The sequence below is a fragment of the Tympanuchus pallidicinctus genome, unplaced genomic scaffold (genome assembly GCF_026119805.1).
Source record: "Tympanuchus pallidicinctus isolate F22 unplaced genomic scaffold, pur_lepc_1.0 scaffold31, whole genome shotgun sequence".
Taxonomy (NCBI): Eukaryota; Metazoa; Chordata; class Aves; order Galliformes; family Phasianidae; genus Tympanuchus; species Tympanuchus pallidicinctus.
In genome coordinates this window covers 8369070-8394868 of record NW_026294749.1, presented here as the reverse complement: position 1 = coordinate 8394868, position 25799 = coordinate 8369070, and the positions used below count along the sequence as shown (strand labels likewise).

General features: G+C 38.3%; 2 long non-coding RNA genes across 2 annotated transcripts in view; both read left to right on the top strand.

Annotated features, from left to right (window-relative positions):
- Positions 1-10550: 10550 nt before the first annotated feature.
- LOC128087875 (uncharacterized) overlaps positions 10551-25799 on the top strand; it is a 65459-nt gene continuing 50210 nt past the window's right edge. Inside the window, exon 1 of the long non-coding RNA XR_008210047.1 lies at positions 10551-10652. This is a non-coding gene — a long non-coding RNA (uncharacterized LOC128087875). The remainder of the gene's footprint in view (positions 10653-25799) is intronic.
- Positions 19307-23084, top strand: LOC128087879 (uncharacterized). Its single transcript, XR_008210051.1, has 3 exons — positions 19307-19665; positions 20358-20436; positions 22468-23084. It is a non-coding gene; the product is annotated as an uncharacterized LOC128087879 (long non-coding RNA).

The window sequence follows — 25799 nt, the reverse complement described above, 5'->3', positions numbered from 1 at the left end:
TCCCACATCAAATCCTCATAACCATGCTTTGCACGAAGTTGTGAATGGTTCAAGGTCTCAAGGAGAAGTGGGGGCCAGCTGCTCTGTAAGGGACAGAAGATGAGGGAAATCACTCAGCCTGGGTTCAGACACACAGTGCCCAATTGGGGTGAACAGGTCCAGAGATGGTAGTGAGATTCAGCCGAGAGTCCAGATCATCAGGAAACCTCAAGGTGATGGGGGCAGAGCTGAGGTCAAGCCAGAAATTCCATTCTCAGGTCAAGGTCATGTTTGGAGGTGGTAGCCAGGGTCACAGTGTGGTGATCAGCAAGCAGAGCTGTAGTGATAAGGCAAATCAGTTCTTCATAGGTGGCTTTGTATGAGCCATTTGGCTACTTTTTTGCATCAGCCAAAGATAGGTAACAAAGAGCTAAACTATGTTTAGTGACATTGCCTCAGTGTATACGCTTATGAATATGGAGCAGTGCCATTCACATACTGTCCCACATACCCAAAACATTTGAGAGAGCATCTCTCACAGAAAGAACAGCCGTGGGACTTGATCTCCTGGTTTATAAAGATTCAAAGACACGCTTTTATGTGTTAACATTTTCGTGGACATCTTTCTGACAGCATGAAAGAAGATATATGTTTAATATTTTTTCTATGGGATTTTTGAAGACTATGGGATTTTTGAAGTGAAGAGTAAAAGTTTGTATGTGTGGTATCCCACAGTAAGACAATGATTAAAGAAGGCAACCCGTAGCTATATGTAACTATGTAGATGCCATGGGAAAACACATCCTGAAAGGAGTGACTATCTTCAACAGCACTGCTCTTATCCTGAAATACACCCAGATTGCATGGGATGACTTCATATTTTTTATTCTTCTGTCATAGTTGCATTTAGTTGTGAAACTGGATGCAAAATTTTTGCTGTTACCACTTAACAGAACTTGAAATCTATGCAGGATGGTCTGTCTGCCGTCTTTCCTTTCCCCACATCCCCTTTTCTTCCTTCACTTCATTCCTAGTCTTTTCTCTTTTTGCTTTTTTAGTAGTCAGTCAAGGCCATCACATCCTCAGTGCTGCTGTTGTCAGTGAGACAGCTGAAGACCAAATGTTAACTGTGCTGCTGCTTGAAGCCTGCCAGATATGAGGCTGAGTAATAAGATTGTGTGCTCTGACTGTTTTTCCACCAGTGAGCTTTCAAGTGGGGACTGAAACTGTATGTTCTATTCTTTCTGATGTTTTCTGTCTTTTTTGTTTGTGTGTCTGCACTAGGGGGTAGCATAGGATTCGATGAGCAATGACTTCAAACTATTGCCACTTATTTTGTCTCTTTCCAGTACCACTGAAGTGATACTATTGCTGACATTGTCTGAAAGATGACAGACAAGATTTTCCTCTATCTATATAATGGCTAATGGGAAAGATACTTCAAAAATGGCAACTTTATTGACATTTTTAATTTTTTTTTTCCCTCAGCACCTGGAAAATTCTGCATTAAATTCTTTGAAGTTAATACGACATCTTCCTGTCAGAAAACAGTGGTCAAAACTTCTTCTGAGGAGCACAGCTCAAATGAAGTGCTGATTTAAAGAGTATGCAGTGAAACAGCCAGTTCCACTAGAGGGCACAGTTGTGTGTAGAAAAACAAAATAGAGCCGTGGCAGTGTTCGTTTTCCTGGAAGTACGTTTATCTCAAATGAGCAAAACATTACTGATACACTTTAAGTGCAGTTCTTAGATTATTTTGTCTCAGAAGGACACCTCAAAAACTCTACTGGTACAGATGACATCAATCTCAGTGGGAAGTAGCCGCTTGTGTTTGATGTTGTCCCAGTGTTGCTTTCCTAAGCTCCTTCCTCCTGCTTAGGCAAGAGAAAACTGCTGTTACTGCTCTGCTTGTACTTCCATGGACAATACAGATGATATTAAAAAAGTAAAAATAATTTTTAAAAAAATCAGACAAGAGAATTAGGACCTTCTGTCCTCGCAGAATACTGGGATATGCTGTTTCCAATGACTTTTATATTGTCACTTCTGTCAAAATGATGTAGGGGAATTGACTTGGTAACAACTGATTTCAAATGAAGCCGTGATATTGTGTCTTTGGGAGGAGGACCTTTCACCTTACATACAGCAGTCTATATTGGACAGGTTTAGCCTGTTAATTAGAAGACACGTTGTAGACTGCACAGCTTATATAACTGATCTTATCCCTGCTGTCAAGGAATTTAAAAGGCTGTATTAAGAATGACTGAATGCTGTACAATAACATTTGAAGTAGTATTAAGTAGTTATGTCTGTGTCTGCTATTTTTTGTTGCTTGTGTATGATTTTACTTGGGTAGTCATGTTAGATGTTGCCCTAGGCGGTAAGGCATAATTGCCTTGTCTGAGGAAAAGGTTGTGTATTCTCCTTTTCACTGCATTGCCAAGAAAATGCCAGTGTGACTACAGCTACACCTGCAGATGTGCGTTTGGATGTGGGGGAGAGAACTTATGCAAAGCTTTTGTCTTTCAGAGGTGTTCCAGGAGTGAAATCTCTTCTGTTGCTATATGCTGTGTCAGCACTGGGAGGCTCTACTGATTCTCTGTGCTGATGTAAGTGAAGCAACAGAAACTGTTTACAGAGAGGACTACAAAAACGCTATGAAAGCGCTACAAGTGAATGGGATGTGTCATGAAACACAAGGGCATATAATTCACATAAAATATCAATTTCCCCTGTGTTTACTGGTCTACTTTAGTTATTCTGTATTACTTTCTATTTTCTATTAACATGACAAATTTTTGCTCCCCTGAATGCCAGAAGAGAAGTTGGAGGGAAGTAGAATGAAGCCCAGAGTGAGATGTTTGAAGGACAAGCATACTATGTGTCAGCTTTGTTGATCAGAAGCAATTAGCTCAGTGAAACCCAATTAGGGCACAGTTTTAGTTTTATACACACAGACTTTAATCACTCATTATCCATGTGAACTCTAAAGGGAATTACAGGAAACTAACAGGATGAAATGGCTGTTCCTTTGCTGTTAATGTAGGAGTTTGCTAAGTATTTGGTTCTTAACTGCTGATTTCAGTGACTTCATCTTACATTAAATCAGCTCTTGTTTTTTTTTGGATTTTTTTTTCCCATTAGCAGGATCTTAATCATCTGTCATACTGGCCTTTCTGGTGACAATTATCGCATGACTTAATTTAATTTTTTTATGACTCCTCCTCTTGTTTGCTTCTCTTGCTTAAGGCAATTTTTGTTGACACCTTCTGGCTGGCTGCTGAACATTTGGCTAATAGCTCTTGCAGTTGTCAACTTCATACTGTTTGAAATTGAATTCTCTTTCCTCAGTTTGTATGGGTCTGCTGTTTACTAGCCTGTTATGCATGGAATCTAATCCACTTATGCTGTAAGAAGCTTGGATACAGAACTTTTTTTTGTCACATTATGTTTTATTTATTGAGCATAATTTAGTTTGAATGAAATGAAATAGTCATAATGGTTCTTGTACTGTTGCAGAACTTCCTTATCGCAGTGCATTTTGTCAGTTTGATTTATTTTATCTCTCTGTTTACAGTTGTTGTGACGATCAGAGTTGCTTTACTAGTTACAGCAAAAGTACCTCATCCCCCTGGAAAGCACTCCATATATCAAATTACAAAGTCAACTTTGGGGTAGACCTGAGAAGTGTGTAGGCAAGTTTTGATTTAAAGTTGTGTCTGCCTTCTCTCTCTCTATCTCTCTGGTATATTTTTCATTTGGAAAGTAGCTGTCATTGCTGTATATCAAGATGCATTGCATAGACAGGGAAACATTGTTCATGCAGAAAACCATTGGGATTGACAGTTATGTAGTTATGGAACTACGTCTATTCTGCCACATCTGAAAGTAAGAGCACTTCAGTGCCAAATTTAAGGCACTACGTTTGGTGCTTCTGACGTATATATCCCAGTATGCAAAATGGCAAAACTGGATTGGATCTGTTTGTTGATGATATAATGCTCTGAGGTACACTATTCGCTTCTGTAGGATGTCTTCTTGGTTTGTGCTTTCCAGGAACAAAAGAGAATGAGGTTAACATTGTTTGGGCCAAATCTCTGACACAGAAAGCATGGGAGGCTGAAAGAGCCTTAAGCAAAAGGTCTGCATTAAATTGAGAAAGAAAAAATAGTTTCCTGTTAGAGACGTGTATGAAATCTCACCTTATCTCAGTAGCACAGATATACACCATTTACAGCAGAGTAAGGGGACCAAGTAAAGCTTAAAAATAATATTTTTTCTCTCAGAAGAGCCCTCACTGTTAGTCGCAACAACATTTCTAGCATACATATTTCTCAAAGATAGTTCCAGGCATTCAAATTGATATCCTGCATCTTTCTTACTGAGAAAGGGCAATAAAATAAACCTAGACAGGTTTTTCATCTTTCCTTAAACCAAAGAATTTTACATCTTTCAGAAGTTCTTTCTGTGCTGAGTATCAAGTGGTGCCTTAAAAATCATGCTTTTAATCATCATAACTTTTAATCCCTTGTTCTCCAGAATTTCGTGCCTTTTTTCTGCATGCCTCTAACAATGATGTGATGGAGTTAAGAGTTTAAACAAACATTTATTGTTCAGATTTGGACTTCAGCATTATAATATGACTATGAACTACTCTCAGATCTTCATACCAGAAACTTTTGTTTGAGTGCAAAATTTTGAGGTCTGGCTTTAGAAGTCTAGAGTCCTTTGCTCTTCCAACTCTGAATTTTTATTATTATTATTATTATTATTATTATTTTGGCTTCATAAATTGTCTTGATTTGTTTATTTTCTTAGGTAGATGCCAAATCCAGCAGTTCCAGCTAGGAAATGATTTTCACTGAGTAAGCAATAAACAGGCCATTGTTCGTATTACCACTGTCTGTACATGGTAGCAACATTAAATACTTCACTATTGAAAAGGAAGAAAGTATATTTTACAGATATGTTTCCATATGGTGTGTTCTTCTGGACATTAAGTTGAACATGAGCCAGCAATATCTCCTTGTTGCAATGTAGGCTAGGCTATCCTGGGCAATGTTAGGGAGTCAGACAGTCAAGGGAGGTGACTGCTCAGCCCTGGTGAGACCATACCTAGATTATTGTGTCCAATTCTGTGCTCCCCAGAAAGAGAGACTTGAACATACTGGAGGGAATCCATTGAAAGGCCACAAAAGTGAGTAAAGGACAGTAGCATCTCTGCTATGAGAAAAGGCTGAGAGAGTAGAGACTGTTTCACTTTAGAGAAAAGAAGGCTCACGGGAGGTCTTGTCATTGAATACGAATACCTGGAGGGAATGTGAAAAGAATACAAGGTCTGTGCAGGCAAGAGGCAATGGGTACAAACTGAAACGCAGGAGATTCATCTGAATATCACTGGGAGGGTGACTGAGAATTGGCAGAGGTTTCCAATTGAGGTTATGGAGTCTTCATCCTTGGATTTTTTCAATATCCATCTTGCATGGGCCTGGACAAGCTGCTCCGGGCAAACTTGCTTGAGTAGGTTTTAGATTAGATGACCTCCACAAGTCCCTTCCAATCCCAACCATCCTGTGATTCTGTAACTGCTTATCATCTATGTAATCTTACTTGCTTAGAATATAGTACTGTATTTTCAGCTTATGACCATTTAGGACCTCATTTGTACTTCCTTTTTATGCATTTGTACAAGTTTCATAAGTTGACTTCACTTCTGTAGCCTGTACACTAAAGGCACAAATCTTTGAGAGGAGAGAATGCCCCAGACTTTGTGTGTAAGACTGAGCTAAAACTGTGTTTTCTGATACTTACTGTAATATCATAGTGGTATTTTCTGCAAACTCTTCAGTCCCTAGGACTAATTCATTTATTTCAGATTAGCTCGTATGATACTGGGGTTCTGAAAATGTTTTCTAAATATCATTAAACGATTATTTGTATAAATACAAACATACAAGGTTTTACATATTCACTGAGGGAATTTGTTGTCATATATCTAGAATTCAGGTCTTGTCAAAGTTCTCAGACCTAAATGTTCATGTTAGTTCAAAGATTTATTTTAGCATGGGATTTCTTGCCTTTTTCCCCATAAAGATTCTAAGAAAAAAAGAATAATACAATAAAAGTCATATTTTACATATACATGTTACACATGCATTACTGCATATAAATAATTGTAATGACTCTTTCCAACTTTTGCAGTGGCAGGGGAAAATCTTAGCTACTTTGTACTGGAGTTTGTATTTTATTTTTCACTAAACCTACTTGGCTTTAAACAGACCATTCAGCATCTTCAAATTTTAAGACAGACTGAAGAACAAACTCCAGGAGGGAAAAAAAAAAAACACAAAGCAATCCAGCTTTATTTACTATAGTTTAGTAATTCTGTTGAGTTCATATGATTTGAGTTTACATGCGTGTATTGAAGATGAGTGTTGTCCATTCTGTCATTACCAGTATAAGAATGCATCATCCTCTTCAATTCAGTTTATTGTTTGAAAATGCTTTTAACAGCTCTCATTTCACATTTCTTTGGTACTATAAAGCGGAAAAACTTGCTTTTCCTTCCGTGCAGAAATGAAACACAGGTGCTCTTCTCTCTCCAGTAAAGTGCATCTTATTGTAAATAAATCATCACTTCAATAAATTTAGGCTAAAAGGCAGGAATCACTTGTTTTATAGTATGAATGTATTTTCCGCATCAGACATTTGCACATTCCTTTATCCAAGGCAAAATCTGCAGTTTTAAGACACAGAAGTAAGTTTGTCTATGAACAGAGGAAGTAATTAAGTTCTTCAATGATTTTACTCCCACATTACTCAGTCCTTCCCATCTTCAGTGCAAAAGTGCTTCTTCCAACTCCTTTCTGTGTCTTTTGCCAGTTTGGCTGAGAAAGTGGCAACATATGCTGTTGCTGAAATAAGTATGTGCTGATTGCCTGTTAGTTATACCCACATCCATTGGCCAGCTGGCTGAACTGCAACTGGCTTTTCCATATTGATAACATTAAATTTGGTCCATTTTAGCAATAGCATTTTCACGAAACGTGTAGGATTTTACTATCTTTGAGCTGCTCAACGGACTCCCAGGTTAGGAGGGGGAGGCCAGGCAGTACAGTTGTGCAAGTCTCACTTCCTTGAGAAAACAAGTTTGAAATTCATGTCAACCTATACTCACATCTCAGAAAAAAAAGAACTTGAAAGTCCATCACAGCTAATAAACAGATCAGAACTATTGGATATTCTGGCTAAAATTATTCAGAGAACAGAGCAAGCGTTTGTTTTCTAATGCCATTAGGAGAACCATTTGCCAAGCTTTGATGCTTATTGAAGTTAGTGTGATTATGTAAGTGTAACATAATGGAGCATATCTTTTAAAAGTTTATTACACTATTTTCTTCCATGATGAATTCTGATGCAGCAAAGCAAAATACTTAACTTTTAAAATAAAAGATCTACTTTTCCAAGGTGTTTTGAAGTCAGGCAAGCTTAAAAGCAGGTATTGTACGGTCAGATCCACATATGTACAAGCAAAGGCAGGTTCTTCCATTATCTTAACAAAATTCTTCTCATTAAGGAACATATTTAGGCCTGAAATGTCAAAGTAGTACACTTCATTTGTTTGTGACCAGCTTGCATCTAAAGTGCTTTTGCATACATAAGGCATTGCTATTTACTCAGTTCAGCATCTATGTTAAGTGATTCCACGGTACTCCATTCCAGACATTACAGAAAGAATTATTGCCACCTCACTGACCTGGAAGACTAAAAGTTGCCAGTTTCAGTCCTGTTAACAACCCTGGGGCAGGGGAACCATCTAGCAGAAACTTATCAGCCTGCAGAGTCTGACAGATGAACAAGGTTCCTGCTGAGCAATTTCAGTGAATAGATGCATTCTTCCATCAATTACATTCTATCAAATTGGCCTTTATCTTTTGAAACCAATTTCTCAAGAGATTTTCTAGACAGCTCTTGTAAACAAGAAAAAGTTTAATATTAATAGCCTTTAATTTGCTTACTGCTAGCTCTGCCTTCTTCTAAAGAAGAAAGAAGAAATGAATGTATCATTTACTGCTTTTTAAAGAGAGTAGGGCTTGGCTGAGTTTTTTCCATTTATCAACTATTCAAGTTACTTCACTTAAGGAACAGGATTCACAAACACTTCAAAAAAATCTGTATGCTGTAGCAGTTATCTTTAGTATAATGAAACAGGACTTCTTGTTGGTAGTGGTAGAATTCCACATTATCTTACCTTACTGTTGACACAGTCATTTGCTCACTTTTCCCCATCTTCCCAGTGAGAAAGAGAGAACAGAAAAAAGAAAAACCACAAAAGTAGAACTCGTGAGTTAAAGTAAAACTGTTTACTAAGAAAAGGATAATAGTTACAATTATATATATATGTATTAATGTATATAACAAGTGTAGTCAACACACCATAGGGATGGGTTGCCATCCAGGCTTGAGCAGTGGGCCCAGGTGAACCTTATGAGGCTTCACAAATCCAAGATGCAAGGTGTTGTACCTGGGTTGAAGCAACATCAACTACAAGCTGGGGGATGAAAGGATTGAGTGCAGCCCTGCCAAAAAAGACCTGGGTGTACTGATGGATGGCAAGCTGGATATGTTCCTTGCAGCCCAGAAAGCCAGCCATACCCTGGGATGTATCCAAAAAAGCATGGCCAGTAGGTTAAGGGAGGAGATCCTGCTTCTCTACTCTGTGCTGGTGATACCTCACCTGGCGTACTGCATCCAGATGTGGAGTCCTCAGTACAGCAGAGACATGGACCTGTTGGAGTGCATCCAAAGGAGGGCCACAAAAGTGATCCAAGGGGTGAAAAACCTCTCCAGTAAGGACAGACTGAAAGAGCTGAGGCTGTTCAGCCTGGAGAAGAGAAGGCTGTGAGGTGACCTGATAGAGGTCTTTCAGTATCTAAAGAGGAGCTCCAAGAAAGAAGGGAAAGAAGGCTTTTAGCAGGGTCTGTAGTTTGCAGAAAAAGGGGAAATGCTTCAAATCTTAATGTAAGTGGATGTTGGTTAGGTATAAGGAAAAAGTCTTCAACAGTGAGGGTGGTGAGGCACTGGTATAGGTTGCCCAGAGATATGGTGGATGCCCCATCCCACAAGACTTTCAAGGCATGGCTGGATCAGGCCCTGGGCAACCTGATCTAGCTGTACATGTCCCTATTCATTGTAGGGCAGCTGGACTAGATGGCCTTTAAAGGTCCCTTCCAACTAAGGATTCTATTATTCTAAGTGATACACAAGGAATTGCTCACCACCCCCTGGCCAATGCCCAGCTAGCACCTGGAGCAGTGGAAGAGAGAGAGATGAACTCCCAATCCACTTCAAAATGCCTTCCTTATGATTTCATATGGTGTGGAATATCCCTTTGGATAGTTTAAGTCAGCTATTCTTAGTATGTTCCCTCTCAGCTCCTTGGGCCCTCTGCTGAGAATGGCCTTGGCTCTGTACACTGCTTAGCAGGGAACTATAAGCATTGGAGTGTTATTAACACTGTTTTTCTCCTAGAAACAAATAGATAGCATCATATCAGACACTTAAGAAAAATCAACCCCAGCTGAAACTAAGACACGTAGCTAAAAGAGACTTCTTTCACCAAAGCAAACACGATTTTATGATATGGTGACATGCATAAATGAATGGAACTAAATTAATGTATGCCTGGTGATTTATTTGATTAAATAAGTTTAAGTACTCATTTCTGTGATGGGTTGACCATGATTAAGGGCCGAACTCCTACCCAGCCATATGCTTACTCCTTGACAGGACAGGGAACAAAGATAAGAACAGGAAGATGAACAAGAAAGGTTGTGTATTGAGATAAAGATGTGGCTTACTAATTATTGTTGAGGGCTAAACATACTCAGTGGCAATGCTTATAATCATATCTATCAGCACTATGTATGTCATAGACAGTACTCTTTAATACTGTAACCATGGAGGTAGTCACTGGGAACTTAGTTAAGAGATTTCTCTGTTCCTGTTGTCCCTTTAACTGTGTATGAGGACTTTGCACGATCTTTTTCAAAAGTGGAACCCAGCCACAAGCTGTGGTCAATTCATAGAGCTAACAGTTCAGTTCTGATACACGGTAGATTTAAAACCATCTAGTTTGTCTCTACATGCATGATTCCATTATGGTCTGCATGAGTGGCATTCTCACTAAATCATTTATTTCAATGATATCAGCAATAACAGAGGTGTTTGTGATTGTTTCTTGGGTTTGAAGAAATATTCTCTCTGGCATCTGAAGCTAAGTGATTCCCTCTTTTGAACACTGTGCAATTTGTAATGCCGTTTTTTTTTTATCAAATTCATCTCTGTTAATAAGATCTATAATTATTAAGAAGGAAGGCATAACGAGATTGGCTGATTATAATGTAAGTAGTGTAGACAAGTACTTCTAATTCCCCAAAGGATTAATCATGGTGCTAGCATGCTTTGGGCTGCTAGACTGCTGTTTTTAAACATCCTTATTTTAAAGGAATTGTATTTATGGAAGATTAAATCATTAGTTTGGAATACTCAGCATCTTTTTGTTATAGTTGATGTTTGCTTTCTTTTTGTTATTGTATGGGAACTGCTGAGTCACAGCCTGAACCTCTGATTGACCACCTGAGGTGAGCACTGAGTCAGCCACAGGAGCACAGGTGAAGGCAATTGAGCTGCACCTCTCCTAGACCTATTTAAGAGCTGGCTACCAGTGGGGGAGGATCTCTGCTAGAGATCTGCTCTGCTGGAGTTTTGTGAGTGAGCTCAGGATAGGGGTAAGCCTTCTATTTATTCTCTTTATTATCATAGTCTGCTTTGCCAAACTCTCTTGTTTATTTTGTGATTATAGCATCCTAATATTCTTTGATTATACAGTTATTAATTTCTTCCCTGAAGAAGAAGCAACAGATATCTTGTGTGGAATATGCATGAATTAGCTCTGCTTCTGTGAGTGCAATCTGTGCACCTAAACCTGCAAATATTCAATGATACAACCACAATAGATTTGTTTCAATATGATGATGTGCTTGTATGAGAAAGGTATTGCTACATCACTTGATGTGATTGGTGTAAGTATTCCACTTATATCTTTTCTTCTGTATGTGCAAAATGATACAAATCTTAAGTTTCTCTTAGGATTCTCAGAATGTGTCACAGATGCTTTGTATTGAGGATTGGGATAAACAGCAGCATCCTGTGTTTTGGATGTTGTCCTCAGTCTGAACTGTGGGGAAGCTGCCAACCCACTTCTGTCACCCTGCTTCTAAAGGTAGATAATCCTTCTAAGTTCACTTCCTGCCCATCTCCTTAGCAACATGCCACATTCAGACTCAAATGGAGTATCTTTAGCTTATCTGAGGGTTGCTCTCTTTCCTTTTCTAAGCATTTCCTAACATGTTTTCTCCTATTCTTTATTGCTATGTGGAGATCTTTGCACTAAAATGTACAAAAAGGTAGTCTGTGGTGTTTTGAAGGGCTGACTGATACCATGATGACCAAATCAGATGGTTTGTTTAGAAGAATATGCCATTAAATTCTGCAATCAGCCGTCTTCTGCATCAACAGAATTTAGAAAGATTGTCAACTCCAGGCCAGGGAAAGGTTGGTGACATCAAACCCCACGAGGGAAAGGTTGCATCTTGGGCTGACAGATGGAAGAGAACAGAATTACAGTGTGCTTTCTGTGTTTTATCTGTCACTATCTGCTGAGGCTGAAGGAGCCTCAAGGAGAGCAAAATCTGGAATTAATGGTAAAAATGAATGAACTCCTGGGACATCATCTTGCTTTGTTCTAAGGGCACAGTAAAGCACTCTTCTCTCACCAGTGTTCTATCTATAAGGTTATTAGTTCTTGTGGGCTTTGCAAATAGATACCAATGGATGAATTATTGTAAGACTTGTTAGAACAGTTCAGAGCAGGGCCACACTGTGCCAGATATTGCATGAAGGTAATGCAGTAGACTTGTTAGTGATTATCTCGCACTCCAAACAGGAAACAAAAAGGGTGAGAAGCATGTAGTACTGCTTATGGGCCAAGGTGTGGTTGCAGCTGGCATGGCAGTCTTGCAGTACAGGGGGGATTTTTCCATTAGCCTTTCAGGTTACATTTTTCCTGGGATAATTTAAGAAGGAAGATGAGAAAGTGAACAGAGAGAACAGGATTAGAAATCAGGCAAAAAAAAATAAACTGTGTGAGCTGAGGATAGTACGAAGAAGGGATTTAGTTCAAATAGTTGAGCAGCATACAGAAATAACAGTATTCAAGGAAAAACTCCAGTGAAGAACATGACTTCAGCAATTCACTACTTCAGTATCTCCTGAGGATGTTTCTTGTTCATATCTGCTAACTGAACTGGAGCTTGTATGGCTAAGTCTGGTTGAAGATAGAATCAGGCAAGAGAACTTAACTGTGATCCAGAGCATAAGAATACATACATTGGTAAAAACTATGCAAAGTAAAAGGCTCAATCACATAAGCAACTAGAAGAACTAGATGGAAAATAATTTTAAATGGACATCTTGTTTAGGATAAGATTAACAATGAGTTAATCTTATCTTAAGGAGTTAAGTTTTTAATAGTGATTTTTTTTATTAGTGCCATGTGGAGGCAAAGGCTTCAGTGTGATTATATCTCTGATTAGACACTTGAAAATCCACAGAGGTAGAAAGAAAAGCAGGCATAGACAAAATAAACACTATAAAACTCAGAGATGTGAAAGAGAGCTTCACGTGGAGACTGGAGGAGTATCTTAAATACGCATCTACTTGTTCTCTGTGTGAGATGTCCTTTCCGAACTGATGAATATGTGTGATTTAAATACAGTTCCAGCAGTGTTTCAAAATCTTGGCCATATATTTAGTCATCTTCACAGGGAGTTTGCCAACTTGAAACTTAGGCATTGCAAAAATGTGCAGGCTTGACTTCCATGCTTTTCATAAGTCTCACTGTGTATAGTGACCATTAGACTCACATTTTCCGTATTGTGTATTTTTCTCTCCCAGCTTTGCTGGAGCCACAGAGAGATAGTAACAACCAAGGGAAAACAGAAACCACAGTCATAGTCTCAGAACACCAAATTTCATGAGATGTCCAAGCAATGGAATGGAAGACTCACTTTTAGGAGTGAGTAGTTTACTCATGTGAATATTCCATTTTAGAAAGTTCAGTGGGTATGTTTTGGCAAGATTAGGCCAGAGAATAGTGCTGGTTTTTTTTTTTTTTTTCTTCCTTTGCTAACATTTCAATATAGATTTTATTCTCACACAATTTTAACATCAGTCTGCTTATTAACCTAAAGTACCAACATGTACTAAACATGTATCCATGTCTCCACAAATACCATCCGCTTGTTTGATCTAGGCTACAAATGTGCTGCTCTACCCTGGAGCAGTTGTAACACAACTTTTTTAATTTAAAAAAAAAAGGCATATTTTAAGCTGGATGGTATTTCTAACATCAGTAGAAAATAAAGCGAGAACATATTTAAAGGACTAAAATAAATGTGATTTAAAATATTTGAAAATTACAGCTGTGTATGTATTTTAAGCTGCCAGAGTGAGATTCAGGATTCTTTCTCTCCCTGTCATCTCTCACAGATTTGTTTTGGTGAAAACAAAGGAGTCAAGTTCACTGCAGTATTTTATTGCTTGTGGTGTTTCCCTGGATGTGCCAACTGAAATTCAGAATCTTAAGCTGGAGAGGACCAATAGGCTCACAGGGCAATGACAGAACTGAGCCAAGCTGAGCTGAAAATAATTCCATGGATTTTTCAACCCTGTGAAGAAGGATTAGAAATATGATGCCCTGCTGAATTCAGTTACAAAGAGATTAGGCAGAAGATACCCTGCTGAACTCTCTTACAAAGAGGTTGTGACAGTAGCGATCAGGAAGAAGAGCTTTAAACAAAATGCTATAACATAGAACTCCTAGCCTACACTATACAGTGTAAAGCAGATACCTGAGCTGGCTCTGAGCAAGTGCTACTGTGCTCCCTTTGCATACAGCAATTCAGGAATGCTCCTGGTGTGCACTGAGCCAAGCAGAGCCAATATTTACATGGCTGTACTGCATCTACTTTCAGCTCCAAATTGGTTCTGTCTCTCCTCCACAACATTAAATTGCGTACACACAAATTTTAAGGAAAGTGGTTTTTCTCTATGGCAGTTTCTCTTGAGAAAAGCAGTAAAATCAAGTGAAATGAGGTTGGTTTTACTTCAAATGTTTGCAAAGTCAATGTATATATTTAAATAGACCTGCTATGTTGAGTTTAAGAAAGCCAAAATAGCAAATATAGATCTTGTTTTGGGGAAGAACTGATTCTTTTGCATTTTAGCGCAAACATGCACACTGAAGTTTCTTCCAGGGATATTCATGGATAAAAAGTTATTCTCCTCTTTGCACAATTACAAACTTTTCTGTGGGTAGCACACTGTAGGAGTGACCTTTGTCTGGCTTAATGCCAACATGTGCTAAAATACACTACTGTAGCTATCAGTGGATGCATCAGAGGAGTTGGCTTTGCTGTTGCCAGCATGTTAGAGATCTCTTCCTTTTCACCACTTCCTCCTCCCTGCCCTACAATGTATGTTTTTTCTTCAGTTATTGTGACCTGGTTTTAATTCATTTCTGTTTAGAGAACCCAGGGTTCCTCACCAGATGTAGTTTTAAAATATGATGTTGGAGCCCCCCCACGCGCACACAAAAGAGTACGATTGCTTCTTTGTGTATCTTTGAAGCTGCAAGATGTATGACATACATACATAAAGGAAGACACAGGATACCAATTTGGGAAGTGACACTGGACTGTTTTGGCACTTAGAAGTTTGCCAGTTTTAATCTCTGTTTCACCAGTCCTAGAAAGTAGAAGAGCCTGGGAAAGTGTGAGAAAAGTTTTTGAAACAAATGCAGCATCATAGGAAAGAAAAAGCTCAAATATTTTAAGAGGATTCATCAGACAAGAGAATTTCTATTGAACAAAGCTCATGAATGCACACAGCCATATTCTTGCAACATAGCTGCTGAATAACTGCTACATTAATTGAGCTAGATCATGTTTTGTTAATGTCTTTATTATTAGGGATGGAGTACTACATCCAAAGATTGAAAATGTTTTCTGACAACGGATTATTCTCCTTTTTACAAGAGAAAAATAGATTTCCTTCATAATAAATTACAAATCCTGATTTCCGCGGTTTTATTCCGTCTTTTATTTTATGACGTTTTGCAAAGTCATCCAGATTTTCTTGTAGATTAAGATTCCATACATCATTTTCTGCATAATCTGATTCTACTCAGCTGGCTTTGAAACTTTCTGACAAAACATTCCATGTCACAGAGCATTTGGAAGGCAGGAGGCTAAGATGGTCTGCAATCTCTTCATGCGTGGAAAATGTATTTGATGAAATCGAGTAATTATTTGAAACATAAATTCTTCCTAGCCCAAGTAAAACTTTCACCATCTGTCATGGCTTCATAAAATTCTCATAAAATATCCATGTTAACAAATGACTTTGTGGCCATAATGGGCTTGTGTTTTCTGAACTTGTCTCTTTGCAGCTCCTAAATGAGTTACTAAGATTGCTGCAGAGTAAAATGGCAGAGCAATGACAATTCAAACAACCTTTGTTAGGTGCACTGTTGTAAATGATATTAGTCTTTAAAATGCAATGCATCTACCATTACAATTTTTTAAAATGACTTCCCCTCTGTAGGGGCTTATTAACTAATTGTATATTATTATTAGCAGGATGATCAAGTTCTATGCAGCTTTCTGACTTCCTGAAGATATATTTGATTGACATAATTGGGTCTTTAGTTAAACAACAGTGTCTGATTCCCATCTCAATTATTTTGGTCTAAGTCCAGAGATATGTGAGTTGTTCAGTTAGGCTCTGGACTATGAATATGGTCCATAAGGCGGAGGCCCTGCAATGTTGGTTTTAGTGCAGAACATGTAAGAGCTTTTACTACGTTACTTTTATTATTATGATCATTACTGTGTGAAAGGCAAACAGGGCAAGAAATGGAGAAAAATGTAATTCTTTTTTTAAGAGCTTTAAATGTGTGCAAGAAAGAAGGTGAAGGGGAAAGCACGGTTAAACATTTCTTCTCCAAAACTGCTCTGTTATAATTTGTACACCGAAGCACTGTTTTTATGTAACTTCAGCTTTTTTTTTCTCTCTCTCTGAAAACTAGAAGGTCTGGAATCAGAGATTGAAATAGCAAGAATGCGTATTTAACATGCAGCAGGAAATGGAGATTGAATAAAAGGGAATATCGTGATCAGCAAGTTTATTTTAGAGGCTTACTTCTTACATCAGTCCCTAGAAGTATCTCTACAAGAATTAGACTTGCGTCTGGATGCTGGTGCTTTTTAATTTAGTTTAACATGCCAATTCAAATGCCCTTTAACAACACTTTAACAAGTACTCTATGCATAATACAGTCTGCTGTCTTTGAGGGTTTTCCCTATGTATACTAATTTGATACATTGGCTGAAAGCTTCATTTATTTAAGACGCTAAAAAATGGCTGCGATCCTCAATTTATTTTTGGAAAAGCACTTGTTTGATGATTTCAGAAAAAGCATTTCTCCTGTCTTCTTGCCAGAGGCAGGCAAACTTTATGCAAATGACAATGATATGCTGGCTCTGAATTAGTAACAGGGGGGTGGTCTCAATGCAGCACAAAATAACTGGAGGGCATTGTTAATGTAACAATCTACAGAAAAAGAAAATGCCAGTTATTACAGTGTTCTTGCCTGAAGAGTTTAAGTGCCATGAGTGCTTTGTAGATAGAATTATTCTCTTTTCTGCTCATCATAATTGGAAAGCATGAACAAATCTCCACAATCCAACAATTACAATTTAGAACAATATGCACCTGGCATATAATCATCATGAAGCATACACAAAAACAAAAGCAAAGTGTTCCATGCTTTGCCAAAATACCTGTGTGAGCAGCACTTTTAAAGTTTGGTTTTGTGCTGGAAGAAATGCATCTTTTTTTTTTTCTTTCCTTTTTTTGTTGTTTTTTTTTTTTCCCCCACAGTTGTGGAATTGTATTAATGACCCAATTCAGAAGTTCAAATTAGGTCTCATTGACTGAAGTGGAAATTTACCTAAAAATTGTAGAAAATCTTTGTTGAACAGTCAAAAGTCAAATATTAGATGTTAAAACACAGTTAGCTGAGCTGCCGGAGTAACAGCAAGTAACTTAGCTGAAAACCTTTCCTTGAAACAAGCATAAAGTTCCTCCGGGTACCCCCTGTCTTCTGCAATTTAATCAAGACAAGAACGAAAGAACTAGGCCAATGAAAAGCACAGTGAAAATGCATGGAACCATGGCACCAACTGGAAAATGACTTCTAAATCGGGTAGCTGCTTGCTGACAGGAGTAGAGATATCTCATGAGTTCCTAGTTAATAACCTTTGTAGTATCACAAAGCATTACCATGTTACTATGATAAAGTTTCACACAGTTGTACGTCTCCCTAAAGAACACTAAGTAACGCAGATGATATCCCTCCTCACTTCAGGAAAGATGTTAGCATTGGAGTGGACTCCTTTGATTGAAGTGTTATCAAGCAGTAGCTATTTTGAAGTTATAAAGAACTCTGGGAACAAGGTATATCACCTTATGCAAGAACTACTGCTTTGTTATTTCCTCAGTGCAGCTGGCATTTTGTTTAGGCTGTTTGTATTTGGGCCTTTCCGACAAAGAAACAGAAGAGCAAAGCATTTCCACATTGGCTGGGATTAATGGAGAGGAAACCCAAATTCTGTATTTGCTTTCTGGGGCCAATCTGAGATCATACATAGAGATTGCAAGTTGTTTGTAGCAGTGCAGGGAGCTGTACAGCAGAGGTGTGGGTTGTGTGGAATTAGAGCAGCACAGATTTCTCTCCCAGTTTTATTACCCACTATTGTGTGCTGGCACTGCAAGTTCTCAGAATGCTTACAGTGCTTGCAGTGCTAGGTGCTGAAGAGCAGTCAAACCTGCTCACTGATTGATCGTGTGGTCGAGGCATTCTTTATCTTAAAAATTATTTATTTTTTTATCTTTATTCTATTTTGGAACTGCTTTGTATCAGTACAGCATTGAAGAAGGAAGCATCCCTTCTTCCTAGGCAACTCACTAAAAATCTGCTGTGGTCGTCCAGTCTAGATTGAAGAATTACATTATTGTAATATTCCCCTTGCTTTGTTAGTGCAATTAGACTACACTGTGATCATATTATGTAATGTTTGTCTCTAAAATATGTTGAAAACAATAGGATTCTAGCAGGAAAATGGTGTGGCAAATTAGAACAACTGCACAACAGAAATTTTGAAAAGTGTATTCCTCAGAGTGCCAAGCTCTGTAGAAAGCAGAGAGGGCTTTGGATCCTTCTGAATGCTGTTTGTAGTCTGAGCCACACAGTGCTCTTAGCACAGAGAAGATGTGAATAACATTCTCACCCAATACCTTCAGTACTTTAAACATGAAACAAACTGAACGTCTTGTGTAGATACTTTCCCAAATAATAAACAGTTCAAATTCTCATCTTTTTAACCTATGTGTCCTGGTTCATAACTAGTTGGGAGAAAAGTATGATGAAGAGCTAGATACCACCTCTTACAGAACTTAGATATGAACCTGGTAAACAAGCACATCTAGAACTCGGAGTGCAGATATTCATGGCTATTTTGCACTATCATGTTATCTTCTCACCAGAACAGGGTAAGATAACATTAAACAAAGCATTTAGGAACATAAAAGCTTTGCATATGCTTGCAAGAACTAGTTGGCTCTGAAAAGAATGCGTTTTTCTTGAGACAGTTCTAGTACTTTAACAGAGAACCCAGATCACTTCTAAAAGATAAACATTTTTTTTTTTTTTTAGAAAAGCCCCCAGACCACCATAATGCAAATAAAGCATTTCCTGTGATCAAACAGTTCATCAAACCCTTTTGTTATTGTCACAGATTTTGTAACATAGTAATTTTAGGGTAATATCACTATAATGCTGCAATGTAAGTTCTCTCTAATGTTGTGATTGTTTCTATTCTGGATGTCCATAGCAGCCTATTATCACTGGCTATAATAATAACAAACTTTCTTGCTCTGAGAGGTTGCAGTTGGTTGTTCCCACCATCACAGAATCATGGAGCAGTTGAAATTGAAGAAACCTCCAGAGACCACTGACTCCAACCCGACTGCTAAAGCAGGTTCCCTCCAACAAATTGCACAAGTAAGCATCCAAATAGGACTTGAATATTTCCATAGAAGGAGATTCCATAACCTCTCTGGGCAACCTGTGCCAATGCTCTCATGGTAAAGAAGTCCTTTTGCACATTTCTGCAGAAATTCCTATGTTCAGCTTAACTCCCTTCCTTTTCCATACATGCTGCATGAAATACATGAAATACTGTGGTGTTCTTTTTACTTTCTTTTTTTTTCTCTCTCTTTTTTTTTTTTTTTTCCCCAGTATGATCAATTCTGCCAATGACTGAACTCTACAGCCATTAAACTTCCAGGATCTTGTATGTCTTTTCTTCAATGTAATTTGTTTGCTATGTAACCTAAATAATGTTCCCGATGTGCTTCCAGAAATCTGAGCTTGCATTTTTATGCTCACTTTAGGGGAGCCCAGAGCATAACTCCAAGGTTGCAAGAAAAAATTGGATTCAGGTTTGATGTGATTGATGTTTCGCTCAGCTGAGGTATTCCTGATTTCACAGAGCAGAGAATAAAGTCCCGAAGCTACACATCGCTCCTAAATGTGGTGGCTTTATGTATCATTGGATATAAAAGATATACGGCAACAACTGCACTACAGTGCTGAAGTTTTAGTGTAGAACTGCAAGGCAGAGCGAGTGCGGTGTAAATTCTTTATATGTGATTTTTTAATTTCTCTTCATTTCTTGTTCTCTGTGATAATAGTCAGAATTCTAGTTAACATGTTCTAAGAAACTTATTTACCAGAATGCGTGGAATGTGTATCGTTCTTTTTAATTGTATGGATGTCTCTGAACGTATTTTCCATCTGTAGGAGAGGATTTAGTATTAATTTTTGCCACCTTACACTATTCTGGCAACATTAAGGAAATTAGTTAATTTAAGCAAATACACAAGCATCAGATCATGCAATTTCGGGTCTATGCAGATATGCATATAAATACATATCAATTAGCTGTACTGACACGCTTTGTTGATCTCGTCACTGTGGGCTATTAAAATAAAGCCTTACATGTCTTCTGCTAAAGAATTTGTATTTTCTCTTGAAATGAGAAAAGATTAGAGAAATATCTGCACCTGATTTTCATTGCTCTTTTATCTAACAGCTACTTTGATTCTTTTGTATCAATGTTTCTCTGCATCAGTTTTCTTCTTTGTCTAGGATATGAACTTCTCAGTGGAGAGAAGAAAGCACTGGGATTGTATTGATTATTTCACAGTCAGGTGTGTATGACTCACTGTCAAAATGTCTAGGAGAAATGGCATCTTGTATAGAAACTACTATCTAGTGTGAATTACTTGATATAGCTATTACAACACAGAAATATATCTTTCAAAACCTATTAAGTTCTCAGTAATATGGGATGATCTTTAAGAATCATGTGAATGCACCAGTTTCCACTTGTAAAGTTGCCAGTGATTACAAATCTCATGACAAGATGCACATGCTTTTTGTAGTTTGCTGATGCCTCAGTCAGTTGTAAGAGAAGTTGTAACTTCTCATGCCTCCTCTTTCTGGTGTCAGGATGCCCAGACCCATGTCCAGGTGGCTTTTGAATACCATCAAGGAGGAGACTCCACAGCCTTTTCAGGCAACCTTATGTGGTGCTCTGACAACAGCACAGAACTTCTTCCTGATGGTCATAGGGAACCTCCTGTGTTCCAGTTAGCACACATTGCCACTTGTACTGACACTGGGCAGCTCTAAAAAGAGTTTGGTTCTGTCTTCTTAGCACGCTCTGTTCAGGCATACATAGTCACCCATCAGATATCCAAAAGCATTCTTTTTCTGCTCTAAATAGTGACAGCCCTCTCGACCTTTCTTCATGAGAGAGATATTGTAGGCTCTTACTCATTTTTGTGGCCCTTTGTTGAATTAACTCCATTATGCCCTGATCTTTCTTACACTGGGGAGCTCAGAACAAGACCCAGTACTCTGGATGTGGCCTCACTAGTGCTGAACAGAGGGGAAGGATCACTTTCTGTGACCTGCTGCCAATATTCCTCCTCATGCATCCCAGGATATCCTTAGCTTATTTTTCCATAAGCATATGTGAATGGCTCAAGTTAACATGGTGTTTACTAGGACCCCCCAGGTTCTTTCCTTCCAGGCTGCTTTCTAGCTGCTTGACATCTGGTATGTACTTGTGCATGGGGTCATTCCTTCCTCATGAAAGGTTCACCTTTCCTGTCAGCCCATGTCTGGGAGATGGGAGAACATCTTTATGGTTTATCTGTCACTCCTCCCAATTCTTCTGTCATCAGCCAAGTTGCTGAAGAGAATATTCTGCCCCATAATTCTCATCAGTATTAAAGACGCTGAACAGGATTGAAAGCAGTATTGACCCCTGTACTTGACCACTAGTTACTGACATCCAGCTAGAGTTAGTTCCACTGACAACCACCCTATCAAGTCAGGATCTCTCACTTCAGGGATATAACGAAATGGGAGACTCAAGCAGTTGCACTGTTTCATAATATTCTCTTCAAGACAAATAAACTCATCAGTAGACCAATTTTTTTTTTCCCCTTAAACAAGTTTCTTTTCATTTTTGAATGAAAGTAACCCAACCACCTTCTACATGATTTCCTCACGGCATTTCAAGTGTATTTAGAGTTACCTCTGACAGCCTGTAGAACCTCATATCTTGATGCAGGTCACTACTATTACTATATAGCTTCTAACACATGGTGGAGACTATCACAACACAGGTTAGTATTTAGGAAAAAAACTCTCTTAAGTTACTGTACTTACAGATTAAAACAGAAACAAAAACCAATATGCACACAAAAAAAAATTGTGTAAACTGTTCAAAGTTCTTGAGACAACAGAGAACATTTTTCTTTTTTTAAGTCATCATTTTTCTTGCTTTGACTTATAGCTTTAGGCAATATAAAGATGGCAGCCTATTAAACCTCCATCGTATCAGATAAGCCATATCACTGCAAAACCTCTGCTTGTCATTGATAGCAGCAATGTGTTTCTTATTTTTTTCCAAGTTTAATCTCCTCTCTGCCTGTTGAAGGCTTTTGTTTAGCTTTTCAAGGAAAATTCTTTTGGCAAACCTGTTAAATTCAACACCAGTTACCCTGTAGTAAGTAACGTCAATCAACAGAAAAATTGAAACTAAAAGGAAAACAATTGTATAGTAAAGATTTTTTTATGCACACATAAATCTGCATTCAATTAATCAGTGCACAATATTTGTGGTTCTATTTAGTTCATCAAAGCCTCCATTTCTTTTCCCTTTCTAGGTAATTGCAGGAAAATATCTACCTCTATGAAGCAGGCCAAATGCACATCCCTGCAGTCAGTCTAGTTTCCTAAAGGCAAGACCTATTTTATCCTAATGACTTTAGCAAGTCTATTTTTATTGGGTAACTGGAAAATGTTCTTTCCTCTCAACTAGCGGAACGAAATAACTCTTTCTGATGTCTGTAATTCAAGCTGCTCTCATCACCAATCCATTTAGAAAAGGAATCCTGCATCTGCGATTGTGGATTAAATTCTTTTGTCTGTATGCTGGCTTTGAGGGAGACTAGCACTCCCAAATCATTGAAGTGCTTCTACAAACACTGTGCAGAACACACAGCTCTGAGAAGAGAGCCCGTGTTCCTGAACAGCTGTGTTTGCTGTTCTGAGTCCATTAGTGAGAAGTGTGATGTTTCACAGTAGTTGCTGCACAGTGAAAATGGATTATTGACAGAAACATTACTATATTTGATATATTGAAGATCTTTTTGCTTAGAAGATGTGAGTGACTTTGAGAATGGTGTTTTACTAACAGTAGTGTATGTTTCAGTGCTGGTTTGACCACGTGTATCAAGTGTACTTGTATATATGGGCTTCTGTCCCCAGATTCCCTGTATAATAAATCACCTGGCTTATTTCTGTGTCTTGTTTTTCTGCTATTTGTGGATCATTTACATAACACTATGACTTGTGACACATATAGCAGTTTTTCTTCTGACGTTAAATTGAGGTTAACAGGACTAGCATTTATGCTGTGAATTATGGTCCCTTCCGTAACAGTTTGTGCATCCGGAACATATGGGCACATGCATTCAAAATCTTCTAAACTGTTTGTTTACATTATATTATCGTCCCTTTATCTCAGTTGCTACTTGGGGGCCTTGCTGGGCATTGGCTGGAAGGTGGTGAAAAATTTCTTGCGCATCCTTTGTTGCATACATTCATATACATACATATAGTCATAACTGTTAACCCTTTCCTTTTCCCTAGCTTAGTAAATAGTTTTATCTGAGCCCACAAGTTCTCTTTTTTCCCCCCTGATTCTCTCCCCATCTCACTGGGAAGGGAAGAGTTAACAAACAACTGTGTGGTGCTGAGCTACCTTTCAGATTAAATCATGTGCATTCTGAAAGAGTATTCAGCAGCCATCAAGAATATTCCATAATGTTTTCCAGTGACTAGGAACTTGTAGCTGTATAACGTATGTAGATATATGCATATTGCATGATACATTACTGTAGGACTTGGGCTGTTATTTGTATTTCCCCTTACTCTTGCTTCATCACTTTCTATCCACTCTGTTAGGGCAGGGATATTCTCTGCTTGTCCTGCCTTCACTCATTTATCCTTTTAACGCCAGTATGAATGCCTAAAAAAATGAAGTAGAAGGTTATCATGAAATGGCAAGCAAGCTTAATTATTTTGAAATCATGAATGAAAAATTGTGCCACTGGAAATGGCAGCTGATGCCACTGAATTCTGACAACCTTAAATTCAGAAGCAAACGTGGGCACATGAACATTTTGCAGGTTGTAGTACTTGAAAACGGTCATCTAGAAGCCACTAAGTGTGTCCATAATTTTAAGAGTTGTGCTGGCAATTTTTTTTCCTGCCTTATGCTTTCTACAGAGGATGGGACCAGAGAATTTCTTCTGTGTCTGTCTGTAACCCAAAAATAACTGGGAAATCGGCACTTAACGTAATAGGTTTGTTTTTATTTAGTTTCTCCTGACGGTTCATTCCTGTTACAGAGGTTGACAAGAAAAGTCTAAAGGCACTTGTGAAATCAGAGCTCTTAGATTCTAGATATGTTTCTGATATGGACTTTGTGGCAAAACTTCATAATTTTGCCTCAGGGTTTCTATGGCAGCACAGGAATCTTCTATCCACAAATTAAGTTCTCTTTGGTCCTTTTTATTCTATGTATGAATTACAAACTTTGTTTTATATTCTGAGTATTAATTTGATTATGTGAATGCGTTACACCTTCAGCTTTACTGAAGTAGGTTGGGTTTGCAAGGGGAATTTTAGTGTCTTGCAGAAAAGCTCTGGTGAAAATTTGTTAGGCCTTGATGATTCATTTTACTTTTTCATTTTAATTTTTCATTTATTTATTTTTATTTAAATTTTAAATTTACAGAAAAATATTTCTTTTTTTTTTTTTTTTACTACTCAGCGCTTCTGCATTTCTATGACAATCACCACTGTCTTTCAAACAAAAGGAGCAAAGCAAATTAAGACAAGGTCCTCTCTGTTCTCAAGTAATCAGAGGCATGCTTTCTGTAAGTTTGCCACTATGAGTATTTTTGCTGTCAGCATTCTTGAGTGTGCTTTGTCTTGTCCTGTAGAAAACACCGCTACATGTCCATTTTCCACCCTAGAGACAATGTATGGCAATTTTTTTTCTTGTAGTATGTGATGTTTCTTGGCTGAACATAAGCTAGCAGTGTGCCCAAGTGGCCAAGAATGCCAATGGCATCCTGGCTTTTATCAAAAATGGTGTAGCCAGAAGAAGCAGGGAAGTGGTTGTCCCCCTATACTCAGGTCTGGTGAGGCATACCTTGATACTGTGTTCAGTTCTGAACTCCTCACTACAAGAAAGATACCGAGCCCCTGGAGTATGTCCAGGGAAGAGCAACAAAGCTGTGAAGGGTCTGGAACACAGGTTTTATGGAGAGCAGCTGAATGAACAGGGATGGTTCGCTATGGTTAAGAGGATGCTCAGAGGAGATCTCAGACCTGGAAGGAGGTTGTGTTGATGAGGGGGATCAGCCTCTTCTCCTATGTAACTACTAGTTACCAGTAGAACAAGAGGGAATGGTTTCAGGTTGCTCCAGGGCAGATTCAGATTGGATATTAAGAAAAACTTCTTTTCCAAAAAGTGGTCAGCCAATGGAATGGGCTGCCCAGGGAGATGGTTGAGTCACTGTCCCTGGAGGTATTTAAGAAAATGAGATGTACAAAGAGATGTGATTTTTTGGGAAATATTGATGGTAGGTGAATGGTGAGACTGGATGATCTTCGATGTCTTCTCCAACCTTAATGGTTTTATGATTCTACGATTCTATGATTCTACATGTTATATATTTGATACAAACACAGACAACATGTATTTGTTATCTAACAAAATTTTGAATGGGATATTTGATGCAGAGTTACTCCAATTCATTGACTGTGTTATTTCTGTGAGGATGCTAAGGGAGGCCCAGCCTCCTCTGGGAATTCCTCCAAACCTTCCCATGGTCCATGAGCTCCATTTCAGCTCTGCCCATGACCATCAGGCCCTACTGCAGTGACACAATCCATGCATATAAGTCACTAAGTTGAATAGACT